We start from the raw sequence: 12,355 nt of genomic DNA, 5'->3' as shown, positions 1-12,355 counted from the left end.
ATAATAATAATAATAATAATAATAATAATGTTTCTGTTTATATTGTTGAGTCCTTTGATTTATTTCATAATCGTTTAGGACATGTTAATTTTCATAAATTAAATGATATGATAAAATATGATCTTATTCCAAAATCAATTAAAAATTCAGATGTATGCACAACTTGTATGTTAACCAAAATAACAAGATTTTCTTTTCAAAGAGTACAAAGAAATTCAAAGTTATTAGAATTAGTACATTCTGATGTATGTGATTTGTATGGTTGGCCTACTATAGGTGAAAAGAAATATTTTGTAACTTTTATTGATGATTTTAGTAGATATTGTTATATATATTTGATGCATTCGAAAGATGAAGTCTTGAATAAATTTAAGATTTTTAAAACCAAATTTGAATTGCAACATAAAACCTTTATTAAATGCTTACGGTCTGAGTGTGGAGGAGAATATTATAATCCTAGTTGTTTTGAGTCCACTGATTTTATTCATCAAACCACTTCAGAATTTGTTGCTTGGCAGTAGCAAGCAAGGAAGCTAAATGGCTTAGAGATTTATTACATGAAATTTCAGTTTGGCCAGAACCAATGGCACCAATTTCTATACATTGTGATAGTTAAGCAACATTATCAAAGGCTTATAGCCAAGTTTATAATGGAAAATTTAGGCACATTGGAGTAAGACATAGCTATGTTAAAAACCTTATTGGTAATGGAGTTATATCTATAAATTTTATAAGGTCAAAACAAAATCTTGCAGATCCTTTGACGAAAGGATTGACAAGAAATTTGGTGTTTAAAACATCAAAAGGGATGGGACTAAAATCTGTATTTTAAATAATTACCAATGGTGGAAACCCAACTCACACTTGAGTAACATCAAGTCTTGAGTTCAATGCGGTAAAGTATACTATTAGAGTAATTACAAGTACTCATAATTATTTCTTTCATCCCAAGTAAAAAGTATTTGGAACCATAATGGTATAAAGGAACATGATGAGATTTGCTCTTAATAGACCTATAGCAAGTACATTATTGCTGAAGTATTTAGTTATGAGATACTTTTGATAGAGTCTACCTATATGAGTGTGAACTGAGGCTGGTTCTTAGAGTTAAGATTTTACTCTTAAAGCACTCACGAAATGATACAAGACACAAGGTCATGTAGTATACTAAATGTGTCATATTTAATATAACATCTAAATGATACCGAAATTTTATGTGTCATCAGTACACGGTTATTCATATGAGTTAAATGGTTCAAAACTTGTCTGCCATTTTAAATTCGGATGAGTGAATACCACTGGTTACTAGGTAAAAGTTCAAATCGCAAGATACCTCTACTGAAAGCATAAAACTTCAAGAATGATAGGATTGAAAAGAAATTTTGAAAATGGTGGGGGGATTGTGAGATATATTTTCAAAATATGTGAAAAGCTATTTTGAAGAGTTACACCTCTTCATAGAGTTGTGACTTATTCAAAAGTTATGCCTGTTAAAAGGTTACAATTATTTGAATAGTTATGTTTGTTGAAAGGTTGTAACTGTTTGAAAAGTTGTGCCTGTTGAGTACGTAGCTGCATGTTACATGTACTCCGTCTCTATAAATTTTCCTCATTTCATTATTGCTGCACAATCCATTTCAATACTTTCTTTATGCGCAAAAGAAAGAATAGAGAATATTATTCTGTAAATTATCATTTAGTGTAAGACTTGACTGTGTGTGAGTACATAAACAAGTCAAGTGTTCTTCATTGTATCTTACAGAAAATTCGCCAGTAACCCATTTTACACACTATTGTACATTGGTGGGGGCGAATTAAGTCTAAAGGAAAGTGTGTGTAACACACGTATTGAAGAATTACGCTATTTGATTCACTATCCCCTTCTCTCATAACTCACACCCACTTGTGTACTCTAACACCACACGGATGTAAAGCACTTGTGTGTTCTCCATATCCTAGTCCAACTCCATTGTTGTCTCTATATTTAAATTAAAATAGGGTCATGTAACCTCAGCAATATATTTAAGTTTAATGGTGTATTTGAAAAGTTTTAGAAGTTATTTTTTTATTTTTGATTTATAAAAAATAATAATATTAATGTTTTGTATAATTTTTAAAATTAAATTGTAACTTTTTAAAAAATTATTTAAATATTTATAAAAAATAAAAAAAATAATTAAAAAATTTTTTATTATATTTTTTTAAATAAATATTTTTAAAATTAAAAAATCGAATATAAAATAACTTATTTATAAATTATTTTTAATATAAATATTTATTATTTAAATAATTTTTTAAAAAAGAACTTAAAAAAATTGTTCCAAATTCTAACAAAGCCTCGTCTCGCCTCTTGCTTTATTCAAGTCTCTCACCCTCTCCACACACAAACCCTAACAGAGCTGCATCTTCTTTCTATCCCTTCCTTCATCTCTCATTCTTGCCGGACGGCGCATCTCACGATAGGCACTGCCGTAGACGCATTAAAAGTTTCTGTATAGGGCTTTTCGAACACACCCACACACAGAAAGAAAAAAAATCCCCAATTTGGGAATAGAGCTATGCCTACCTCAAAGGAAATTTGGTTCTTGAATGTTCTTGTTCCTTCAATTATTGTTCCTCTGCTTTTATCTCTCTTGTTTCTGAACCTTATGCCAAAGGAAACTGCCATTAAATCCTATGAGATGTTTGGAGTTGAGATCGAGAAGAATCCACCTCTTTCCACACTCATTGAGCTTGATGTCACAACCTGAAGGCGTAACTATCTTTCTACCCCCTCATGTCAAACTATGTTCATGTTTTTTTTTTTTTGGCTTTTAATGATGCACGTAATGAGAAGTTTTAAGTTTTTGGTCCGGATCAATATTTTTTTTTACGTGTTTCACTCCACTGTTTTGAAAGTAGTTGTGGAGTGGTAGTAGCATAAGTTTCCGTATAATTATCTTGATTTAAGTTTATTTTTGCTTATGATGATGTTTCTGCTGAAAATAGTTTGCATAACAAATTTTGGGTCTTGATTAAATTTTATGATTCACTATCCGGTAATGCTAAATCAAAATTTCCTCTTGGTCTTTCGCTAAATCTGATTCTAAATGCTTTTGGCTAACAATATGCTCTTGCTACCCCATCAAAATTTAATCTTGCTAATTGAGATTAAACGTTGCAACAAAAATGTTCTCTTAAAGATTTCACTCTCGTTTGCTTCACTCTGCCGCTATTTTTTTCTTTTATTGGATGAGTTTTGAGTAAAATATGAATGACTGGAAAAAAGTTGCATTTTCCAAAATTAATTTTGCATTTTGATATCTCAGGACCTAATTCCAAAACTGAAGTTGGATTGATATAAATATTTTTTTCCATTTTGATAGCTACCACTTGGTTATAGGAAAATGTTGATACACTATTTTGAATTTGTGTTTCAGGATGTCTGAGTAACTGCTGTGTGAAGTTTAGGATGTAACCAGGTTTTCTGGTGGTTACTAAATATAATGAAAGGGATTAATGGCTGAGCGATTGTCTTTTGTGCGTGAGTTGGCGACATGGTGATGGCCCTGTGAAGAAGGGGAAACATGATCTTAAGAAAAGGGGCAGTGTCTGTATGTGCTTTGAAGCTTTGCTTACTTTTTGTGTTAAGCTGCAAATGGCCACCATTTTTCATGTCAGTTTTGATCAAGTTGTGATCTATTTGCTAATTAAATTTGTTTTCATTGATTTTATAATGCATACATTGTGGCAGATTTGATGTTTGGGAGTAATCGTTTCGTTGAAGACATACTTCAAGAGTAATTAATTTATGATTGTATGGTGATTTCTGTGTAGTGCTTTATGTACCTATTATTTGCTTCTGGGATTCAGTTGCATCCGGAAGAGCTAAATGTTGCTGGTTAAAAAGTGTCGATGTGTGCTACACCCATTGGGTTGGGATGAATTGCATATGGTGATTTGATACATAAGTCATATAGCCAGCTAGATCAAAGTAAATCGAATATATCAAGTTGGGTTCCTCTCTCATGGAATCTGCCTTTTCGCTTTTCGATACATTTCTTTTCTCTTTATTTGTGTTCTCAGTGAATAGTGTTTGTATTGTCTGTTGATGCTTAATTATTGAAAGCTTCCAAGTGGAACCATTTTTTGGCAAAAATTGCTGGTAATGTAGTGCGGAGATGTCTCTGAAGTTTCTCTGCACCTCCCATGACCAGCTACATCAGTATAACCCAACGTTACCCCTGTATGATGCATTTTTTGTGTATCATCTCTGTCAAGGTTGGAACATGTTGATTAGCTTGTTTATCTTTCTTTTTTAGGCTATGCAACGTGGACACTTACATGAAATAATGATGGTATTATATAAGGTTTTCTAGAAAGATGTTCAATACTTAAATGCCATGTGTTTTAATTTTTTTCTTAATTTCTTTGGATTGAGGGGTTTTTGAGTGAAGAAAAGAAAAGATAAATTACATCTTTTGCAATTTGAGCTGATGCTTTCATGATCTGATGCAAGAACCGAGTTTGGTTTGAAATGAATATAGTTCATTTTTGACACACCACTTGGTTTTAGGAAAATGATTATCACTTTGTTTTCAATCTTGTTTCAGGATATGGTGATGCTGGAACAAGTTCAGGATGTCATTGGTTTGCCGGTAGAAGTTGTGCTGAAATATGTTGACAACACGGGCTAAGTGATTAATGGTTGCCTCAAGCGATTGTGTTATGATTAGGACAAAGGTTTTGGATGTTCTTAACAAGAAGTTGTGTTGGATCCATTTCATACCATGACCGTTGATGGATGACTAAGAAAAGAAAAAAACAATTATGTGGTAAGTTATATAACTTTATGTACATTTGATTATACGTGGATCATGAAGTTTGATTATAAACATGAGTGAGTTTGATTATAGTAGGAATATTAAATTTGATTTAGGATTTGGAATTTTGATTAAAAATATGAGCGAGTTTGAATTTATGTCTTGGAGTTTCATTATATAAATCATAATTGGAGTATGAATTATGAATGAAGCTTAGGGTTATAATCTTGGAGTTTGATTATAACCTTGAACTTGTTTTTTGGTCATTTCGGTGTTTAGTTTGATATAGCTTAGGATTTGGAATTTTTTGCATTCACTCTTTTAGGATGGATTGAAAAAATTTTTTATGTACCAATTTTGTCCTTCATTATTCCTATATTTATTATTTGTTTTATAATGTTTTTTCTTCAATACTCTCCCATGCATATTATTTTTTTATAAAACTCTTATTATCATAGTTATCAGAACCGAACCGGTGATTGATCCAGTCATACGACTGGGTCACTAGGTTATTGGTTCAACCGATAAGTCATTGATTTATCCGGTTGATCCGATCATAATTAAATAAAAATATAAAATTATAGAAATAAAATTAAAAATTAAATACATATTTTAAAAAATATATTAATAACAATCAAATATCAATTCTTAGATATAATTTATGATGCAAAAAGAAATAATAAATTAGTCAGGAGTACAAAATATTTTTTTAAACAAAAGATAATACAATCAATATTAATATATCAATATGTTTATATATTATGTGTTGTTACTTGTTTGGTATTCATGTCAATCCATGCTTAAAAGGATAAAAAAAAAATTTCACTCATAGTTTATTACATAGTTAATTTTTGTCACTAAAAATGTTGAGAAGCAAGCTGCCGGCGGTTCAAATCATGCCATTTTTGGAGTATATTGGACGGAAGCTCCTACCATGGATTGGCGGCCTATGGGTGCATCGTGGACCCGTGCGGGTCTAGTTCAGTTTGGAGTGCGAATTGGTCAGTTTTCAATGGGTTTGACCGCTGTCGACTGGTTCAATAGCAGGTCTAGTCAAAATTACTAATTAAACCGGCCAGACTATCGGTTCATTGATTTTTCGGTTGAACTAGCTAGTCTGGTTTGGTTTTGATAACAATGCTTATTATTATTTGTTTATATGAATTTTTTAACTGTTAATGTTATTTTTTTGTATGTAATATTTTTTTGCTTTTTATTATAATTTTATTAGAATAAAAAATATTGAGAGTACTAAAAAAAATATTAAAATGTATTTAAATATCTAAAATAAAATTATAAGATAATATAAAATGATTATTTAAATTTATGTTTTGTTTTGTAATTTTTTATCTAAAAATAATTTTAAATAATGTAATCCAAATAATATTTACTTTACTATAATCTATTTTGAATGAAAATTACCAAACATAAACTGTTTTAATACCAACTCACTCTTAATCAAAATTTTTCAAACTTACTTTTATATAAACCTCTGTTTACAAATTACAATTTGCAAATGGGAGTTCGTATAAAATTTATTTTGTAAAATTGATTTTAATGAAAAGTAAATTTGTGTTAACGTGATTTATATTTTAACAATTTTTATATAAAAATGAATTATATTAAGATAAATGTTGTTTGCACAAGAAGCACGATCAATCTTGAACAATGTAATAACACTATAAAAATATGAGAGTACAATAAATTTTATAATGTCAAACAAAAAGAAAATATTCTATAAATTTTTTAGTACTATCAATATTCTTTAATTTAGTATTATTTTAAACTATAAATTTTCATTATTTATGATTTTATTGTTATTTATAATTAGTTTTTTATTTATTTTGTTCTTTTAGATAAGATCATCATATTATACAAAATTTTGATAATAAATGTAGTATATAATAATTATAATTACAAATTTTACAAATTCAAATAATTTTTTTTTATATAAAATGAAAACAGAGTACATTAAAGAATAGAAAAAAAATTCATATAGATAAAAAATAATAAAAATTTCATAAAATTCATTAACATATATCATGTGCATAAAAAAACATAAACATTAAAATATGAAAGAGAATACTAAAAATAATAAAAAAATAAAATATTCACCTTGTTAGTGATCGAAACAAATTGATTGAAACAAATATGAAAGATTTTGATGAAAAAAAAATTAGAACAACGAACTACGAAGAACTAGGAACTAGGAAGAACTATTGGGAAGCCATGAAAGTAATCGTTATTAGTGCCCTTTTTTAGAAAAAAAAATGAAGGGTAAGATTGGTAGAAAAAAAAAAAATTTTCACCTAATTTTCCAATGGTAACTAGTCACCATAAACGTGAATGCAAAAGCAATAAATAAATTTTAGCTTCTTTTTCTGCACTTTTCTAAACTTTGTTTTTCTAAAAATTCTAGCAAATCCCGTGACTAAGATGGACACATTCATGGTGCTAAGAGTTTTATGCCAACGCCTGGGTCACAAAGAAACATGATACAAGTATGATCTCTATGTTCCATCCTCATCTCAGCAACAGATGAAGATAGCTCTCCTGTGGTCAACTGATCCTAGTAATCTCGGGGAGGAAAGTATATCCCCTAAGGTATCTCCGGAAGATCTTGTGGAGGTGGTTGAATTGGCTCTTGTTGTGGTCTTTGTCCATGCTCCATACCCTTGTGATTGGTCTCTCGACGTCGATCGAGGTATCATCCTCAATGCGAGTTCCAGCTGCTACACAGAGGCCGTAGATGAGATTAGGGAATGCCAGCCTTGCTTGAGTGGAGGGTTTGTCAGTTATTTTGTAAATCTTTTGAGCGATCACTTTATGTACCTCCACCTCATTGCTGAGCATAATGTAGTAAATCATCACTGCTATCTCGATTGTAACCTCAGAGCAGTTACCCGTAGGGATGATCGAACGTTGGATGAACTCCAACCATCCTCTAACCGCTGGCTTAAGCTAAAATTTACCCAGTTGGTAAGGTTTATCCTGAGCATCATTCCTCCACTGAGCTCCAGGCACGCAGATATTAGCAAGAACTTGTTCCAACCTTTGGTTAGTGCTAACCCTTCGAGTAGGGGTCATTTCGTGGCTCTGGCAATTGTAGCGCCACCTTCACACTTCCAGCGCTAAAATTCAGAATGTGCCCTCTGACCATAGTGTCTCAATTCTTTGGCTCTGGGTTCACGCTTGTATTATACCTTTTTGTGACCCAAGCATTGGCATAAAACTCTTGCACCATCAATGTGCCCTTCTCGATCACGGGATTGGTCAGAATTTCTCAATCCCGTTTCAAAACTTGGTACAGGATTTTCGAGTATTCACCGTCTTTTAGCATGAAGGGGATCTCGGAAATCACCTTCTTCTTCCTCATCACATCATAGAAATGGTCTTGATGGGCATTGGTGAGAAATCTTGTAGTCTCCCATGGCTCGGAGGTGGGGGCTTTTCCTTTTCTTTTCCTTGAGGATGCTTCAGTTTTTGGTGCCATGAGGAGTACAAAGTGGACCTTCCAACACCAAACTTAAGAATTTTGCTCGCCCTCGAGCAAAAAGAAATAAAAGAAAAGGAAAAGGAAAGAAAATAAAAGAAGTAGAAAGATGGGATAGGGAATAGGTCTCAGCCTTTGGAGAGGCAGCAAGGTGCCTGGCGCTCTCCACTCACTTTTGCACACACGCTCACTCTAGAGCGCCAGTATCGAAGTGCCTGGCGCTTCCCACTCACGCTTGCACACATGCTCACTCAAGAGCGCCAGTACCAAAGTGCTTGGCGCTCTCCACTCTTGCTCACTAGCAAGCGTAGCGCTCTCCTGGAGGTGTCACGCTCGCCCCAGCGCTCGCCAGTCATGCTCACAAGCAAGCATCTTCGATGCTACTCCAAGAAAGAATTGAAGACTTGTGCGTACGCACAATGGTGGATTTCGCGAGGATGCGTACGCACAACCCTTAGATACGTACACACAATGGTAATTATTTACCTGGCGCTCATTTTTCACGCTCAGCAACAAGTGCCAGGTGTAGCGCCAAAAAGCACAAGTTTGAAGGCCCAAAAGAGAGAGCATCAAGTGAAGACGTGGGGAGGCATTATAAATAGATGGAGCTTTGAACTTAAAAGAGGACTCGGAATTTCGGTTTTTAGAGATCCACGCTACACTTTAGATCACTTTTCTACTTATTTGTACTTAGTTGAATTTCCAGTTTTATGCATTTCCAATTTTAGAATATTCTTTATAAGAGAGCTATGATCCATTAAACCTCATTTCATTGGGGGAGGGAGCTTTATTGTAATTTGATGGATCAATAGTAATTTTTACTTTCTTCTTCTCTTCATCTCTCTTTGATTTATTAGAAAGAATTTTGTTCTTCATTCAAGTATTCAATTATCTTGGAAAGAGATTGAATGTATTTGAATTCTATGTGATCCTTGGAAAAGGAATCAAAGAATCATGCTTGAAGCTCTTTCTCATACTTGAATAGATTTGGGTTTTTGGATTGGATATAGTAACATGTAATCTAACCATTATTTGAATTTAAAAAAGTGTGGTATAATCAAGAATTAATCTTCATTTCTTCTTATGAGCAATTAGATCAAGAAATTGACAATTGTTCAAGTTTAGAGAGACTGAATCACCAAGGGATTGAGATTCGATCACTCATGATTGCCAAAAGATTAATGAGTTGCATGATTGAAAAAGAGATGAGAATGTGTTGATCTAGAGAATGCAATATTTCTTGAACCCAATGAATCTTCACTATTCTTATCTTCCCATTTTTAGTTTTGCTTAATTTCTGTTAACCAACCCCATTCCTCTTTACATTCCAGTCATTTAAATTTCTTGTTCTATTGCTTTCTTTACTTTATCTCATTTAAATTTTCAGCTCTTTACATTAATGCCTTTTAATTCAGTCATTTACTTTCAAGCTCATTTACAATTCAGTCATTTATTTTACTGCCACTCAATACTCTTAATGATCTGTTTGACTAGAATATCCAATTGACTAAAGTTGCTCAATCTATCAATCTCTGTGGGATTGACCTCACTTTAAGTGAGTTATTACTTGTCGACAATTCGGTATACCTGCCAGAGGAAAATTGTAGTGATACGTTTTCCGTCACCAAGTTTATGACGTCGTTGTCGGAGATTGATTTGAATTGACAATGACTAAATCAGAGGATACGCAGATTAAACACTTTTCTTTTATTTTGTTAATCAATTGAATTTCAGTTTGTTCATTTTACCATTACAGCAATTGTTATTCACTTGTTCATTGTATATTTTCTCATTTCAATTTTAGTCTACTAACTGTTTGATGCTTTGCATCACTCATCTCTAACTACACTCTTTTGGTAGAGCAATTCTCTTTACTTTGTTCTCTTGTTTTGTTTGCATTGTGTATGCCAGGAGGAAGGAGAGGAGCATCAACTTCTTTTGATTTTGAACTTGAGAGGACTTTCCTAAGATTAAGGAGAGAAGCAAGGGGCAAGGGGGTTACTGGTGAAGAAAAAATGGAAGAAGATTTAGATTTAATCATGGATGATGAAATGCAACACCACTATGGAAAAGGTGCTGGCAATCATGCCCCACCACCAGTTAGAAGGGTATTAGGCTCTTTCATCAATCCCAATCTTGGGAATTGTGGAAGTAACATCTTCACACCCAATGTGCATGTAAACAATTTTGAACTCAAATCTCAGTTGATCACCCTCGTTCAAAATAACTGCCAATTTAGAGGAGTTCAAGAAGACCCCAACGAGCATTTGTCTACTTTCTTAAGGATCAGTGATACAGTGAAGATAAATGGGGTCCATCAAGACACATACAGATTGCTTTTATTCCCTTTCTCCCTAAGGGATAAAGCATACAAATGGTTGGAGTCTTTTTCCAAAGAGAGCCTCACTGCTTGGGATGATGTGGTTAACAAATTCTTGATAAAATTCTATCTTTTTCAAAGGATCATTAGGTGCAAACATTCAAGCAATTGGATGGAAAGACATTGTATGAAGCTTAAAAAAGGTACAAAGACTTGATGAGAAAATGATTCTCAGTTATGTTCAATAAATGGGTGCAGCTTTAGATCTTCTATGAAGGTGTATCTTAAGAAGCAAAGAAGTCATTAGGTCATTTATTTGGAGGCTCACTCCACACAAAGATAACTCCCGAAGACGCAATAGAACTCATTGAGGCTGTGGTTAACAACTAATACTATTATGCTTTTGAAAGGAGCAATCATTCAAGGAGGGGAGTGATGGAGGTGAATCACATGGATGCTTTACTAGTCCAAAACAAGCTGATCACACAACAACTAGCAACCTTTACTAAGCACATGAAGGTGGCACAAGTGTCATCCATCAATACTCAAGCACCAGCCCATACCATACATGAAGGAGCCAACTTAGAAGAAGAATGTGAATGGAAGCAAGCAAATTTTGTAGGCGATTCCTCTAGGCAACCTAATGATTCTCATGCAAAGACCTATAATCTTGAATGGAAAAACTACCAAAATTTTGGGTGGGGAGGCTAACAAAATCAAAACCAAGACCACAGAACACAAAACTCCAACCATTCCAAAATTTTAACTAGCAATCCTCCAATAAGAAGCAATACCAAAACTCACACAATACCACTTTCAAACCTCACCATCAACTACAAAATAGCCATTTTCAACCTGACCATCACCAACAAAAAAAACTATTTCCAGCTTCCAAACCCCAACCCACTATCACAATCTCCTCTAAGGATAGACTTTCAAGAATAGAGATCATGCTTGGAAAACTTATGGAGGAGTCAAGGGACATGAAAGCATTTAAGGAAGAAGTAAGATCCAACATACAGAATCAAGGAGCCTCAATTCAGAAATTTAAAGCACAAGTTGGGTATCTCTCCAAGCAAGTACCCATGGCCACCCACACATTCTTTAGTGATACTATGACTAATCTAAGATAAGAGTGTAGAGCCATTACACTGAGAAGTAGAAAGATAGTGAAGGAAACATCTTCGAAGGAACTACAGGAAGACGAAATTGATAAGAACACAAGCAGTAAAGAAGAAGAGAAAGCACCTGCACCCACTCCACCAAAGGAGAAAGAAATCTTGAAGCCTTATGACCAAAATGCTGAAGTATTGGAGTTATGCTAAGTTCTTGAAAGAACTTATGACCAATGCCTCATTATTTTAGGGAGACCATTCCTAGCAACAGTTGGAGCAATCATTGATGTGCAAAAAAAAAAAAAAATGGTCCTAAGGTTATATGGTGAGAAAATGGTGTTTAATGTATTCAAAGTCATGAGCTATCCAAGGGAACCTTTTGGAGAATGTATGAGACTAGATACAATTGAGTCCTCTGTGCAAGAAGTCTTGGAAGAAAACAAACTTGAGGAAGTGTTAGAAGGAAATCAATAAACATGCAATGAAGTTTTTAAAGAAAACATGAGTAATCCAATTACACTAGAAAGAAAAAAAAGAGGAAGAAGAAGCACCCAAGTTGGAGCTGAAAACACTACTTCCCAATCTCAAGTATGCTTACTTGGGGAGTAATGAAACCTATCTTGTG

At 33.4% G+C, this 12,355-nt stretch overlaps 1 long non-coding RNA gene across 4 annotated transcripts; it reads left to right on the top strand.

Annotated features, from left to right (window-relative positions):
• Positions 1–2,298: 2,298 nt before the first annotated feature.
• LOC112727365 (uncharacterized) lies at positions 2,299–12,144 on the top strand. Of its 4 annotated transcripts, none has more exons than XR_011868483.1 (4): positions 2,299–2,754; positions 3,420–3,593; positions 4,593–4,814; positions 10,207–12,144. It is a non-coding gene; the product is annotated as an uncharacterized lncRNA (long non-coding RNA). The 4 variants fall into 4 exon arrangements; XR_003165722.2 differs by having other exon boundaries at positions 3,420–3,655; positions 10,207–10,886; XR_003812680.2 differs by lacking the exon at positions 10,207–12,144 and adding an exon at positions 5,677–6,001.
• The last annotated feature ends 211 nt before the right edge of the window (positions 12,145–12,355 follow it).

Source organism: Arachis hypogaea, chromosome 12 (genome assembly GCF_003086295.3).
Source record: "Arachis hypogaea cultivar Tifrunner chromosome 12, arahy.Tifrunner.gnm2.J5K5, whole genome shotgun sequence".
Lineage (NCBI taxonomy): Eukaryota > Viridiplantae > Streptophyta > Magnoliopsida > Fabales > Fabaceae > Arachis > Arachis hypogaea.
This window is presented reverse-complemented; position numbering and strand designations above follow the sequence as displayed.